Source organism: Salmo trutta, unplaced genomic scaffold (genome assembly GCF_901001165.1).
Source record: "Salmo trutta unplaced genomic scaffold, fSalTru1.1, whole genome shotgun sequence".
NCBI lineage: Eukaryota > Metazoa > Chordata > Actinopteri > Salmoniformes > Salmonidae > Salmo > Salmo trutta.
The window spans coordinates 418,419-433,045 of NW_021822351.1; the positions used below are offsets into that span (position 1 = coordinate 418,419).

At 41.5% G+C, this 14,627-nt stretch overlaps 1 long non-coding RNA gene across 1 annotated transcript; it reads left to right on the plus strand.

The window, feature by feature from the left end:
* The first annotated feature begins 1,045 nt into the window (after nt 1-1,045).
* On the plus strand, nt 1,046-6,318 carry LOC115181938 (uncharacterized). Its single transcript, XR_003873565.1, has 2 exons — nt 1,046-1,193; nt 5,069-6,318. It is a non-coding gene; the product is annotated as an uncharacterized LOC115181938 (long non-coding RNA).
* Nucleotides 6,319-14,627: the final 8,309 nt, after the last annotated feature.

Sequence of the window (14,627 nt, forward strand, 5' to 3'; positions counted from 1 at the left end):
TGTGCTTCTCTTTGTCGTCTGTGATAGTTTGCAAGCCCTGCCACATCCGACGAGCATCAAGCCGGTGTAGTACGATTCGATCACCACATGCTGGTCTTTGTACATCTCAATTTAATATTATTATATAATAAAAGAAAAATATATGTACACTTCTTGTAAAAGAAAATACAATAAAAGCCCTGCTTTACCCACTCCAATCAGCAGATGGCGATGTGTGTCTTTCAGGCAATGCTGACAGTGTGACGATTAATCTAGTGGACGGAACGCTTCTTCAACAACAACAGCAGCAGCTATTCAGCAACCACGGTAGCTTCCTAGCCAACAATGCCGAGGCATTGGAGCTCTTTAGACGCTTTCGTTGTATATTTGCCTCTGTGTTATAAAATATAACGTACTTCTTTCGTATAGCTAGTTGACCCATTTAATTTCATATTTACGTTGTTAATCAGGTTAGTAGCGAGCTGGCTTGCTAAATTAGCTTAGCACCGGGCAAGTCGTTTATCCTAACTAACTTAGCTAGTTAACATCGCCAACCATGAGCTCATTAAGCTACTCCCCTCCTGCTAAAGAAGAGGAGGTTTGCTGTACATTATCGTAAAAGAAGAAGAGAAGGGTATTACAGTGAAAAGAGAAATAAGCTTTCAGAATGAAAGAGAAGGAAGAGGAGGAGAATGTTACAGTGAAAGAAGAGAAAGAACATTTTGGCGAGGAAGAGGGTATAGAGGCTGTCACAGTGGGAGAGGATGAGGTATAATCTTTATTCAGAATGGAAGTGGAGGCTATCAGTGTCACATTGAAGGAGGAGGTAGAAGCTTTCAGAATGGAAGCGGAGGCTATCAGTGTCACATTGAAGGAGGAGGTAGGAGCTTTCAGAATGGAAGCGGAGGCTATCAGTGTCACATTGAAGAAAGAGGAGGATGTTACAGTGAAAGAAGAGAAAGAACCTTTTAGAGTGAAAGATGAAGAGGGGATAGAAGCTGTCACAGTGGAAGAAGAGGAGGTAGAAGCTTCCAGAATTAAAGAGGAGGAAGAGGAGGCCATAACATTGAAAGAAGAGGAGGAGGATGTTATAGTGAAAGAAGAGAAAGAACCTTTTGGAGAGGAAGAGGAGGCTATCTTAAGAAAAGAGGATGAGAAAGACGTTTTGGGAGATGAAGGAGAGGAAGAGGAGACTGATGATCTGATTAACACCAGTGAGTACCGTCTTAAAAGCAGGGCCACAAACTGCCCTTGTTGAATTAATGTATTGTTTTAATATATGGCTCTGGGCCTCGCCATTGGATCTTGGAGAATATAACTTAGAAATGCCCACTTAGCTTAGTTCAACTGTCCTACCCAAAATATAAGCTTGTTTTACTCCTTTGTTTGTAAACAATGTAATTGTAAATAAACACTATATCCTTAAAACATGGACGTTGTCCATTAGGCTGAACCTGAGACATGAGACTGTTATTTAAAGCACTATAGAAATGTAATAATTTATTACTATGCATTAAGAATGATGGATCATTTTGAATATTGTTCTAGTTCTAGATATTCAGTTACATAATATAATTTAAATATTCCCAGTTATTGTTAATGGGGAAGCTAACATGGCTGCCATAATGCCACGTTCAGACTTTCAGTCGTATATATGTATTGATAATGGGGGAGCTAACATGGCTGCCATAATGTCACGTTCAGACTTTCAGTCGTATATATGTATTGATAATGGGGGAGCTAACATGGCTGCCATAATGCCACGTTCAGACTTTCAGTCGTATATATGTATTGATAATGGGGGAGCTAACATGGCTGCCATAGTGCCACGTTCAGACTTTCAGTCGTATATATGTATTGATAATGGGGGAGCTAACATGGCTGCCATAATGTCACGTTCAGACTTTCAGTCGTATATATGTATTGATAATGGGGGAGCTAACATGGCTGCCATAATGTCATGTAAAGGCACCATAATGCAGAAACCTGGCCCAAACCTCTAAATACCTCTGGACTGTACCAGGTTGAGCTGGGCTAAAGCCTGAACTGGGTTGAGCTGGGCTAAAGCCTGTACCGGGTTGAGCTGGGCTAAAGCCTGAACTGGGTTTAGCTGGGCTAAAGCCTGAACTGGGTTTAGCTGGGCTAAAGCCTGAACTGGGTTGAGCTGGGCTAAAGCCTGAACTGGGTTGAGCTGGGCTAAAGCCTGAACTGGGTTGAGCTGGGCTAAAGCCTGAACTGGGTTGAGCTGGGCTAAAGCCTGAACTGGGTTGAGCTGGGCTAAAGCCTGTACCAGGTTGAGCTGGGCCAAGGCCCGTCGTTTGACCGGGTAAAAGCTGTGAGGGAGGAGCGCCCTTCTTAAAACAGTAATCTGCACTAACTGGTCATATTGGCAGCATGGTTCATCGTTCCGTGAAATATATGTTAGAATGATCTAACTAGTTTTCCTTGGGAAGACGGATAGAGCACTACTGTGTTTTTGTTAAAGGAACGATCCACTGCTTGTCTCCACGACTCCACAGCAACTTATTTTGTGGCCCTAGTTATCCAAACTTTTTTTTTATAGCTAATAAGGGATAAAATAGCCTTTTGTCGAACAAGGATGTAATTTGTTAGAAAGATGAGATGACTACAGCGTCCATGATTCTTTGCGTCTGGAAGGCAGGTACAGGGAGGAGCGTCTAACTAGATGGGTGTTAGATGGACGTTAGCTCTGGTTAAATAAAAAAAAAACTGACAAAAGTCAATCTAGTAACAATGCACGTTACAACACTACTGAGTATACCAAACACTACACTGAGTATACCAAACACTACACTGAGTATTCCAAACACTACACTGAGTATACCAAACACTACACTGAGTATACCAAACAGTACAGCACTACACTGAGTATACCAAACACTACACTGAGTATACCAAACACTACACTGAGTATACCAAACACTACACTGAGTATACCAAACACTACACTGAGTATACCAAACACTACACTGAGTATACCAAACACTACACTGAGTATACCAAACACTACAGCACTACACTGAGTATACCAAACACTATACTGAGTATACCAAACACTACAGCACTACACTGAGTATACCAAACACTACACTGAGTATACCAAACACTACACTGAGTATACCAAACACTACAACACTACATTGAGTATACCAAACACTATACTGAGTATACCAAACACTACAGCACTACACTGAGTATACCAAACACTACACTGAGTATACCAAACACTACAGCACTACACTAAGTATACCAAACACTACACTGAGTATACCAAACACTACACTGAGTATACCAAACACTACAACACTACACTGAGTATACCAAACACTATACTGAGTATACCAAACACTACACTGAGTATACAAAACACTACAGCACTACACTGAGTATACCAAACACTACACTGAGTATACCAAACACTACAACACTATACTGAGTATACAAAACACTATACTGAGTATACCAAACACTACACTGAGTATACCAAACACTACACTGAGTATACCAAACACTACACTGAGTATACCAAACACTACAACACTACATTGAGTATACCAAACACTATACTGAGTATACCAAACACTACAGCACTACACTGAGTATACCAAACACTACACTGAGTATACCAAACACTACACTGAGTATACCAAACACTACACTGAGTATACCAAACACTACAACACTACACTGAGTATACCAAACACTACACTGAGTATACCAAACACTACACTGAGTATACCAAACACTACACTGAGTATACCAAACAATCCAACACTACACTGAGTATACCAAACACTACACTGAGTATACCAAACACTACAACACTACACTGAGTATACCAAACACTATACTGAGTATACCAAACACTACACTGAGTATACCAAACACTACACAGACTAAACTGAGTATACCAAACACTACACTGAGTATACCAAACACTACACTGAGTATACCAAACACTACACTGAGTATACCAAACACTACACTGAGTATACCAAACACTACAGCACTACACTGAGTATACCAAACACTACACTGAGTATACCAAACACTACACAGACTATACTGAGTATACCAAACACTACACTGAGTATACCAAACACTACAGCACTACACTGAGTATACCAAACACTACACTGAGTATACCAAACACTACAGCACTACACTGAGTATACCAAACACTACACTGAGTATACCAAACACTACACTGACTATACCAAACACTACACTGAGTATACCAAACATTAGTAGTTTGTAACCACCACAATGTGCTCTTAAACCTTTTCTTCAATGCCTCTGTAATTTGTAGCGCTTCGAATTGGTAGTAATTTAGGCAGGTTACCTTGATGTTCTTTGTTACAGTGAATATGGTGGTCTGCTTAAAACATGTAAGTATTACAGACTCAGTCAGGGACTGGTTGAAAATGTCTGTGAAGATACTTGGCAGTTGTTCAACGCATGCTCTGAGTACACTTCCTGGTAATCTGTCTGGCCCTGCGGCCTTATGAATGTTGACCTGTTTAAAGGTCTTACTCACATCGGCTGCGGAGAGCGTGATCACACAGTCGTCCGGAACAGCTGGTGCTCTCATGCATGCTTCAGTGTTGCTTGCCTCAAAGTGCCTATAGAAGTAATTTAGCTCGTCTGGTAGGCTCGTGTCACTGGGCAGCTCGCAGCTGGGCTTTCCCTTGTGGTAATTAATAGTTTGCAAGCCCTGCCACATCCAACTAACCAGTGTAGTAGGATTCAATCTTAGTCCTTTATTGACGCCTTACCTGTTTTATGGTTCGTCGGAGGGCATAGCGGGATTTCTTATAAGCGTCCGGGTTAGAGTTCCGCTCCTTGAAAGCGGCAGCTCTACCCTTTAGGTCAGTGCGGATGTTGCATTTAATCCATAGCTTCTGGTTGGGGTATGTAAGTACTGTCACTGTGGGGACAACGTCATCGATACACTTATTGATTTAGCTGGTGACTGATGTGATTAAACCTCATAGGAAGACAGTTTAACCATGTGGAGGTTTCATTCAGGTCTCTCTGTTTAACCAAATACCCTGTTTGTCTTTGGCAGGAGAGGGACCAGACTCTCACTCTGACCGTGAGAAGAGTCCTTCAGGGGATCCAGTCCCAGTGACGCCCAAACCAGTGAGACGACACCACTGTTCTCAGTGTGGAAAGAGTTTTACTCTGTTAGGGAACCTGAAAAGGCATGAGAAGACACACACGGGAGAGAAGTCTTTCCAATGTTCACAGTGTGGAAAGAGTTTTACACGATTAGGGAACCTGAATATGCATGACAGAACACACACAGGAGAGAAACCTTTCCAATGCTCCCAGTGTGGAAAGGGTTTTACAGGGTTAGGGCATCTGAAGGAACATAAAAGAATACACACAGGAGAGAAACCTTTCCAATGCTCCCAGTGTGGAAAGGGTTTTACCTTGTTAGGGAACCTGAATATGCATGACAGAACACACACAGGAGAGAAGCCTTTCCAATGCTCCCAGTGTGGAAAGGGTTTTACACAGTTAGGAAATCTGAAGGAGCATGAAAGAACACACACAGGGGAGACATCTTACCATTGCTCTTTGTGTGGAAAGGATTTTGCCAAGTTAGGGAGCCTAAAGGAACATAAAAGAATACACACAGGAGAGAAACCTTTCCAATGCTCCCAGTGTGGAAAGAGTTTTACAAGGTTAGGGCATCTGAAGGAACATGAAAGAATACACACAGGAGACAAGACTTTTCAATGTTCCCAGTGTGGAAAGAGTTTTACACGGTTAGGGAACCTGAAAAGGCATGAGATAATACATACAGTCTTTCCAATACGCCCAGTGTGTAGCAGGAACTGGCTCAGAGAACAGAACCAAAAACTGGAAAAAGTTGAGAAACAGAACCTGGAAAGAAAGTGATCTCTACTTTTCTGGAACAGAACCGTTATTTTAATTGCGTTGGAAATGGTTAATAACTTTCTTTTAAAGTAACTGCCCAGTGAAAATCTCACTTTAAAAGTTAATTCTGTTAACTCATATGTAAATGTTGTTGACTTGTCCTATACTTGTGTTTGTGGACAAAGCATAAATTGAAGAAAAACACTTTTTAAAAAAACAAACAGACCATTTCATTTTTTTTGCTATTTCCTCATAGAACATGATGTCATCTCCCTGAGGAGGATGAGCTGGCCAATCAGTAGTTTACTTGCATTAATATTTTAGTGACTGGTATACGCCCACACCATTCAGTTTTTTTGGGGTAGCCCACACCATAACAACACAGAAAAGCTGCTTTTTAACATGCTTAATAAATACAAATTTGAAGGAAAACTATTTCACTCATATTGTAAGTAATTATAGGTCATGTTTCATAGAAATCTGGAAACACTGGGAATTTAATTTAAATTCTGCCCATTTTTTTTTGTCCTACAAAAATTGCCAACAAAGCGCTTATGCAAAGCCTTTCTGCCCTTCCCCCTCCGGAGCTACTTGCTCTCTCCCGTCTCAGTCGCATCTCGTGCCCTACACTTGTTGTCTGTCCATCATACAACTAGCTTGTCCGCTCCATAGCATGCTGATCCATCCACACTGATTGGTGAAGTCATTTAATTAGCTACATGTTAGAAAAGGAACAGAAAGGAACGATATAAACCGGTACGAACCAGTTCAGAACTTTATTTTGATGGTCGAAACCTATGACGTATATAAACCCTGGATTGCTGATGTTATGTATTGGCCATTGAGAGGCTTTGAAGCCACTGGTCGATCGTATTGGCACTCCCCATTAGGAGCAGTCCTCCATAGGAATGAATCGAATCCTACAGTATTTCAATTAAATGTTTTCAAGGACAAAATTACATGTAATTAAGAAAAAAGCCCAGCAGCGTTGCAGTTCTTGACACAAACCGGTGTGCCTGCACCTACTACCATACCCCGTTCAAAGGCAATTCAGTTTTTTGTCATGCCCATTCATGGCACACACACACACAATCCATGTCTCCACTGTCTCCTCCCCTTCATCTATACTGATTGAAGTGGAGTTAACAAGTGACATCAATAAGGGACCCTGGCTTTCACCTGGTCAGTCTATGTCATGGAAAGAGCAGGTGTTCTTAAAGTTTTGTCCACTCAGTGTATAAACAGTACATATATTATGTTTAGCTCGCACAATAGAATTTAAACGTATTAATTTGTCTGTAAACGTGTCCAAAATTAATGTAGACATTAATAAATGTATTTCTATATCTCCCATGGGGTACGAAGGTGGTGGCTTCAATACAGCCCCGCCCCCTTTTCAGTCATCCAGGGTTTCTACACCTTTCAGTCATCCAGGGTGTATACACCTTTCAGTCATCCAGGGTGTATACACCTTTCAGTCATCCAGGGTGTATACACCTTTCAGTCATCCAGGGTTTGCACACCTTTCAGTCATCCAGGGTTTATACACCTTTCAGTCAACCAGGGTGTATACACCTTTCAGTCATCCAGGGTTTCTACACCTTTCAGTCATCCAGGGTGTATACACCTTTCAGTCATCCAGGGTGTATACACCTTTCAGTCATCCAGGGTTTATACACCTTTCAGTCATCCAGGGTTTATACACATCATTGGTCGGAACAGTAGAATGTAACAAACAAATGGCGATTGGATAAAATTATTTTGGTTCCAACCCATGGGGTGTATTCATTCCGCCGATTCTGTTGCAAAACGTTTCTTAAGTTAAATGGCAGCAAAAGGAACGAAAACGGAGAGGGACTTGAATTCGTCCAATAATTTTGTCCAACGTTCAGGCAGAATGAATACACCCCAGGTGTGGAAAGAGTTTTACCAGTTAGGGATCCCGAAAACACATGAGAGGGAATACATAGGAGAAAAGCCTTTCTAATGTTCTGTGTGGAAAGAGTTTTACCCAGTTAGGGATCCCGAAAACACATGAGAGGGAATTCATAGGAGAAAAGCCTTTCTAATGTTCTGTGTGGAAAGAGTTTTACCAGTTAGGGATCCCGAAAACACATGAGAGGGAACACATAGGAGAAAAGCCTTTCTAATGTTCTGTGTGGAAAGAGTTTTACCAGTTAGGGATCCCGAAAACTCATGAGAGGGAACACATAGGAGAAAAGCCTTTCTAATGTTCTCAGTGTGGAATGAGTTTTACCCAGTTAAGGAACCTAATTGTGGAAAGACATTTTTCATGACTTGAAATTAGAGAATAGAAAGTCTGTGTTCCGACTTGTGTTTTTGTCTGAGAATTTGCCTTTTTGTGTATGCCACATAAAATCATATTGTTTGTATGAAATCTTACTTTCGTTTTTTTCGTCTCAAGACATTATTGTTAAAAACAGATTAACATTTTAAATGTGTATTTTTTTTTACTATGGATTTTGATTGATTGAATACAAGTCTGAATGCTTAGATGTTCATGATATGATTTTGATATTTTGATATAGAATGGGGCTAGAATGTGGCTAACATTCTAGAAAACGAAGCCTAATTCTTGATTCTAACCTTGGAACCTCACCAATGTATTCGTTTTGTTTCATTTAATTCATTTGTGTACTAGTCTTCAAGCTGAAGGTGTATGAAAATGTGATGATGTTGTTCTGATAACGTCAGGTAAGTTGTTGACATGAAGAACATTTACTAGCTACCCCATCAGTATTATTCCACCATGTCAGAGAAAACACAGGTGCTGATTGTAAAAAACATTTGATTAATGCAACATATTTTTGTCTAAATATAAATCAAATTATGGAATACCACTGGTTGACATTAATTATTTAACCAGGTAAGTTGACTGAGAACACATTCTCAGCAACAACCTGGGGAATACTTACAGGGGATGAATGAGCCAATTATAAACTGGGGGTTATTAGGTGACCATGATGGTATGAGGGCCAGATTGGGAATTTAGCCAGGACACCAGGGTTAACACCCCTACTCTTACAATAATTGCCATGGGATCTTTAATGACCTCAGTGAGGTCTGGACACCCATTTAACATCCCATCTGAAAGACAGCACCCTACCCAGGGCAGTGTCCCCAATCACTGCCCTGGGGCTTGGTATATTTTTTTTAGACCAGAGGAAAGAGTGCCTCCTACTGGGCCTCCAACACCACATCCAGCAGCATCTGGTCTCCCATCCAGCGACTAACCACAACCAACCCTGCTTAGCTTCAGAAGCAAGCCAGCAGTGGTATGCAGGGTGGTATGCTGCTGGCATTATATGCATACCTCTATGTATTGTTACATGTAGGAGCCGTATAGAGCTAGATGCTTATTTTAATATCTGTTTGACTGCATAAGAAATTGCCTTATGCAGATTTGTATTAGATGTTAAGTTTTTTTTTTTATTCTCACTCATTAAAACTAATCAATTAACTCTTGCTTCTCAATACAATATTGTTTTTTGTTGTTGTTTTTTTTACAATATTGTTAGCTATTTAGTTAAATAAATGAATCTTAACTTTTGGTCTGGGAAAAAAATACTTTTCCATGAACTTCAGGGTCAGTAGCTTCAGCCCCAATATCACCATCACAAGTGCCTGATTGACTATCTCCGATAAGCAGGAACAATGGAGAGTAGAGTTTTTCAGGATCATGGATCAGTACCATGTTAAAGTACCGTGTTTTTCAGGATCATGGATCAGTACCGTGTTTTTCAGGATCATGGATCAGTACCATGTTAAAGTACCGTGTTTTTCAGGATCATGGATCAGTACCGTGTTTTTCAGGATCATGGATCAGTACCATGTTAAGGTACCGTGTTTTTCAGGATCATGGATCAGTACCGTGTTTTTCAGGATCATGGATCAGTACCATGTTAAGGTACCATGTTTTTCAGGATGATGGATCAGTACCATGTTAAGGTACCGTGTTTTTCAGGATCATGGATCAGTACCATGTTAAGGTACCGTGTTTTTCAGGATCATGGATCAGTACCATGTTAAGGTACCGTGTTTTTCAGGATCATGGATCAGTACCATGTTAAGGTACCGTGTTTTTCAGGATCATGGATCAGTACCATGTTAAGGTACCGTGTTTTTCAGGATCATGGATCAGTACCATGTTAAGGTACCGTGTTTTTCAGGATCATGGATCAGTACCATGTTAAGGTACCGTGTTTTTCAGGATGATGGATCAGTACCATGTTAAGGTACCGTGTTTTTCAGGATCATGGATCAGTACCATGTTAAGGTACCGTGTTTTTCAGGATCATGGATCAGTACCATGTTAAGGTACCATGTTTTTCAGGATCATGGATCAGTACCATGTTAAGGTACCGTGTTTTTCAGGATCATGGATCAGTACCATGTTAAGGTACCGTGTTTTTCAGGATCATGGATCAGTACCATGTTAAGGTACCGTGTTTTTCAGGATCATGGATCAGTACCATGTTAAGGTACCGTGTTTTTCAGGATCATGGATCAGTACCATGTTAAGGTACCGTGTTTTTCAGGATCATGGATCAGTACCATGTTAAGGTACCGTGTTTTTCAGGATCATGGATCAGTACCATGTTAAGGTGGTAATTTGCTGGTTTGATTATTCTCTTATTTCCCCACAATATTCTCAATGCACCTTTTGTTTGGCACAAAGCTCTTCTCATTTGCAACCTACATGGTAGTCTTTACTATTGTGACTGTCTTTATGGTAGTCTTTACTATTGTGACTGTCTTTATGGTAGTCTTGATTGTAGTCTTCATTATTGTGACTGTCTTTATGGTAGTCTTTATTATTGTGACTGTCTATGGTAGTCTTCATTATTGTGACTGTCTTTATGGTAGTCTTTATTATTGTGACTGTCTTTATGGTAGTCTTCATTATTGTGACTGTCTTTATGGTAGTCTTTATTGCAATGAGATTGGTATAGTCTAACTTGTATGCAGTGTTTAGTGCCTCTTTGTATGCAGTCTGTTGATATGCCAGGGCCTGGGCATGCAGTTAGGTTTGTACAATGTGAGGATATACCAGGGCCTGAGCATGCAGTTAGGTTTGTATGCAGTCTGATGATATACCAGGGCCTGGGCATGCAGTTTGGTTTGTTTTCCTTTATCTTCTCACTCAATACAAATCAGCACCACTCAATCAACACATGCTTTCCTTTGTACATCTGAATACAATAATATTATTATTTTTTTATTAAAAAGGAGAAAACAATTTTTTATCTAAATAAAATCTACTTCTCTGAACTGCGTAACCCACTCCAGTCAGCAGATGGCGATGTGCGTCTTCCAGTCAATGCTGACAGAGTGCTGCTACACACCTCAAGCCTTGTTTTCAGGGCACCATTGAAGGGAAAGATTTCTGGGGTAGCATTAAGTATGGAGGTGGAACAAATGAAGTTGAAGATTCCTGGGTGGGAGAGCGTGGTGAAACAGAGGTGACACAGTCTGTTCTTTTTGAGCTTTGATTCAGAGTCTTTACCTGACAAAGTAATGTTTGGATACATGAGTTATGCTGTTAGAGCTTTTTGTGCCGTATCCACTGCAGTGTTCTAGGTGTCACGTTTATGGGCATGTCACAGCAGTTTCAAAGAGGGAGATTCCAAGATGTGAGAAGTGCAAGAGGACATGGGACAGAGGAATGTGTCATTTTGGTTGAAAAAGTTGTGTATATCAACTGTAAGGGTGCCCATGTTGCTGGGGATAGGAGGTGTCCAGTGCGAGAAATGCAGGTTGAGGTGGCCAGGGTCAGAGTAGTGCAGAAGGTATCGTATGCTGAGGCAGTGAAGAAAAGTAGAGGAGGGTGGGTCAAGGGTGAGGGATTCTGAGAGGATCCCTGCGAATAGTAGATCTGAGCCAGAACAGAGGGATAGACCAATGAGTTATATGTTTCAGTAAGGTTGGCTTCTTACCGGTCATAGCAAAGGTTATCAACTGTACCAAAGAGATGGAACGTACATTGATTTCGGAAAATATTCAGACCCATTGACTTTTTCCACATTTTGTTACGTTACAGGCTTATTCTAAAATTGATTAAATAAATGTTTTTCCTCATCAATCTACACAAAATGCTGCATAATTACAGGTTGTTTAGAATTTTGTGCAAAAAACAGAAATACCTTATTTACATACAGTTGAAGTCGGAAGTTTACAAACTCGTTTTTCAACCACTCCACACATTTCTTGTTAACAAACTATAGTTTTAGCAAGTCGGTTAGGACGTCTAATTTGTGCATGACACAAGTCATTTTTCCAACAAGTGTTTACAGACAGATTATTTCACTTATAATTCACTGTATCACAATTCCACTGGGTCAGAAGTTTACATACACTATGTTGACTGCCTTTAAACAGCTTGGAAAATTCCAGAAAAGGATGTCATGGCTTTAGAAGCTTCTAATAGGCTAACTGACATCATTTGAGTCAATTGGCGGTGTACCTGTGGATGTATTTCAAGGCCTACCTTCAAACTCAGTGCCTCTTTGCTTGACAGCATGGGAAAATCAAAAGAAATTAGCCAAGACCTCAGAAAATAAATTGTAGACCTCCACAAGTCTGGTTCATCCCTGGGAGCAATTTCCAAACGCCTGAAGGTACCACGTTCATCTGTATAAACAATAGTATGCAAGTATGAACACCATGGGACCATGCAGCCGTCATACCGCTCAGGAAGGAGACGCGTTCTGTCTTCTAGAGAGGAACGTACTTTGGTGCGAAAAGTGCAAATCAATCCCAGAACAAGAGCAAAAGACCTTGTGGAGATGCTGGAGGAAACAGGTACAAAGGTATCTATATCCACAGTAAAACAAGTCCTATATCAACATAACCTGAAAGGCCGCTCAGCAAGGAAGAAGCCACTGCTCCAAAACCGCCATAAAAATGCCAGACTACATCTTCCCTTCAGCAGTGATAAATTCATGAACTTCTTTGAGGAAAAGATCATGATCATTAGAAAGCAAATTACGGACTCCTCTTTAAATCTGCGTATTCCTCCAAAGCTCAGTTGTCCTGAGTCTGCACAACTCTGCCAGGATCTAGGATCAAGGGAGACACTCAAGATTTTTAGTACTATATCTCTTGACACATTGATGAAAATAATAATGGCCTCTAAACCTTCAAGCTGCATACTGGACCCTATTCCAACTAAACTACTGAAAGTGCTGCTTCCTGTGCTTGGCCCTCCTATGTTCAACATAATAAATACATCTCTATCCACCAAATGTGTACCAAACTCACTAAAAGTGGCGGTAATAAAGCCTCTCTTGAAAAAGCTGAATAACTCTGAAGGACCTCGGCGTTACTCTGGACCCTGATCTCTCTTTTGACGAACATATCAAGACTGTTTCAAGGACAGCTTTTTTCCATCTACGTAACATTGCAAAAATCAGTAACTTTCTGTCCTAAAATGATGCATAAAAATTCATCCATGCATTTGTCACTTCTAGGTTAGACTACTGCAATGCTCTTCTTTCCGGCTACCTGGATAAAGCACTAAATAAACTTCAGTTAGTGCTAAACACGGCTGCTAGAATCTTGACTAGAACCCAAAAAATGGATCATATTACTCTAGTGCTCTAGCCTCTCTACACCGGCCTCCTGTTAAGGCAAGGGCTGATTTCAACGTTTTACTGCTAACCTACAAAGCATTACATGGGCTTGCTCCTACCTATCGTTCCGATTTGGTCCTGCCGTACATACCGACACGTACGCTACGATCACAAGACGCATGCCTCCTTACTGTCCCTAGAATTTCTAAGCAAACAGCTGGACGCAGGGCTTTCTGCTATAGAGCTCAATTTTTATGGAATGGTCTGCCTACCCATGTGAGAGACGCAGACTCGGTCTCAAACTTTAAGTCTTTATTGAAGACTCATCTCTTCAGTAGATCCTATGATTGAGTGTAGTATGGCCCAGGGGTGTGAAGGTGAACGGAAAGGCGCTGGAGCAACGAACCGCCCTTGCTGTCTCTGCCTGGCCGGTTCCCTTCTCTCCACTGGGATTCTCTGCCTCTAACCCTATTACAGGGGCTGAGTCACTGGCTTACTGGTGCTCTTCCATGCCGTCCCTAGGAGGGGTGCGTCACTTGAGTGGGTTGAGTCACTGACGTGGGTCTTCCTGCCCAGGTTGGCGCCCCCCCTTGGGTTGTGCTGTGGCGGAGATCTTTGTGGGCTATTCTCGGCCTTGTCTCAGGATGGAAAGTTAGTGTTGGAGATTTCCCTCTTGTGGTGTGGGGGCTGTGCTTTGGCAAAGTGGGTGGGGTTATATCCTGCCTGTTTGACCCTGTCCGGGGGTATCGTCGGATGGGGCCACAATGTCTCCCGACCCCTCCTGTCTCAGCCTCCAGTATTTATGCTGCAGTAGTTCATGTGTCGGGGGGCTAGGGTCAGTCTGTTATATCTGGAGTATTTCTCCTGTCTTATCCGGTGTTATGTGTGAATTTAAGTATGCTCTCTCTAATTCTCTAATTCTTTCTTTCTCTCTCTCTCTATCTCGGAGGACCTGAGCCCTAGGACCATGCCTCAAGACTACCTGGCCTGATGACTCCTTGCTGTCCCCAGTCCACCTGGCCGTGCTGCTGCTCCAGTTTCAACTGTTCTGCCTGCGGCTATGGAACCCTGACCTGTTCACCGGACGTGCTACCCGTCCCAGACCTGCTGTTTTCAACTCTCTAGAGACAGCAGGAGCAGTAGAGATAC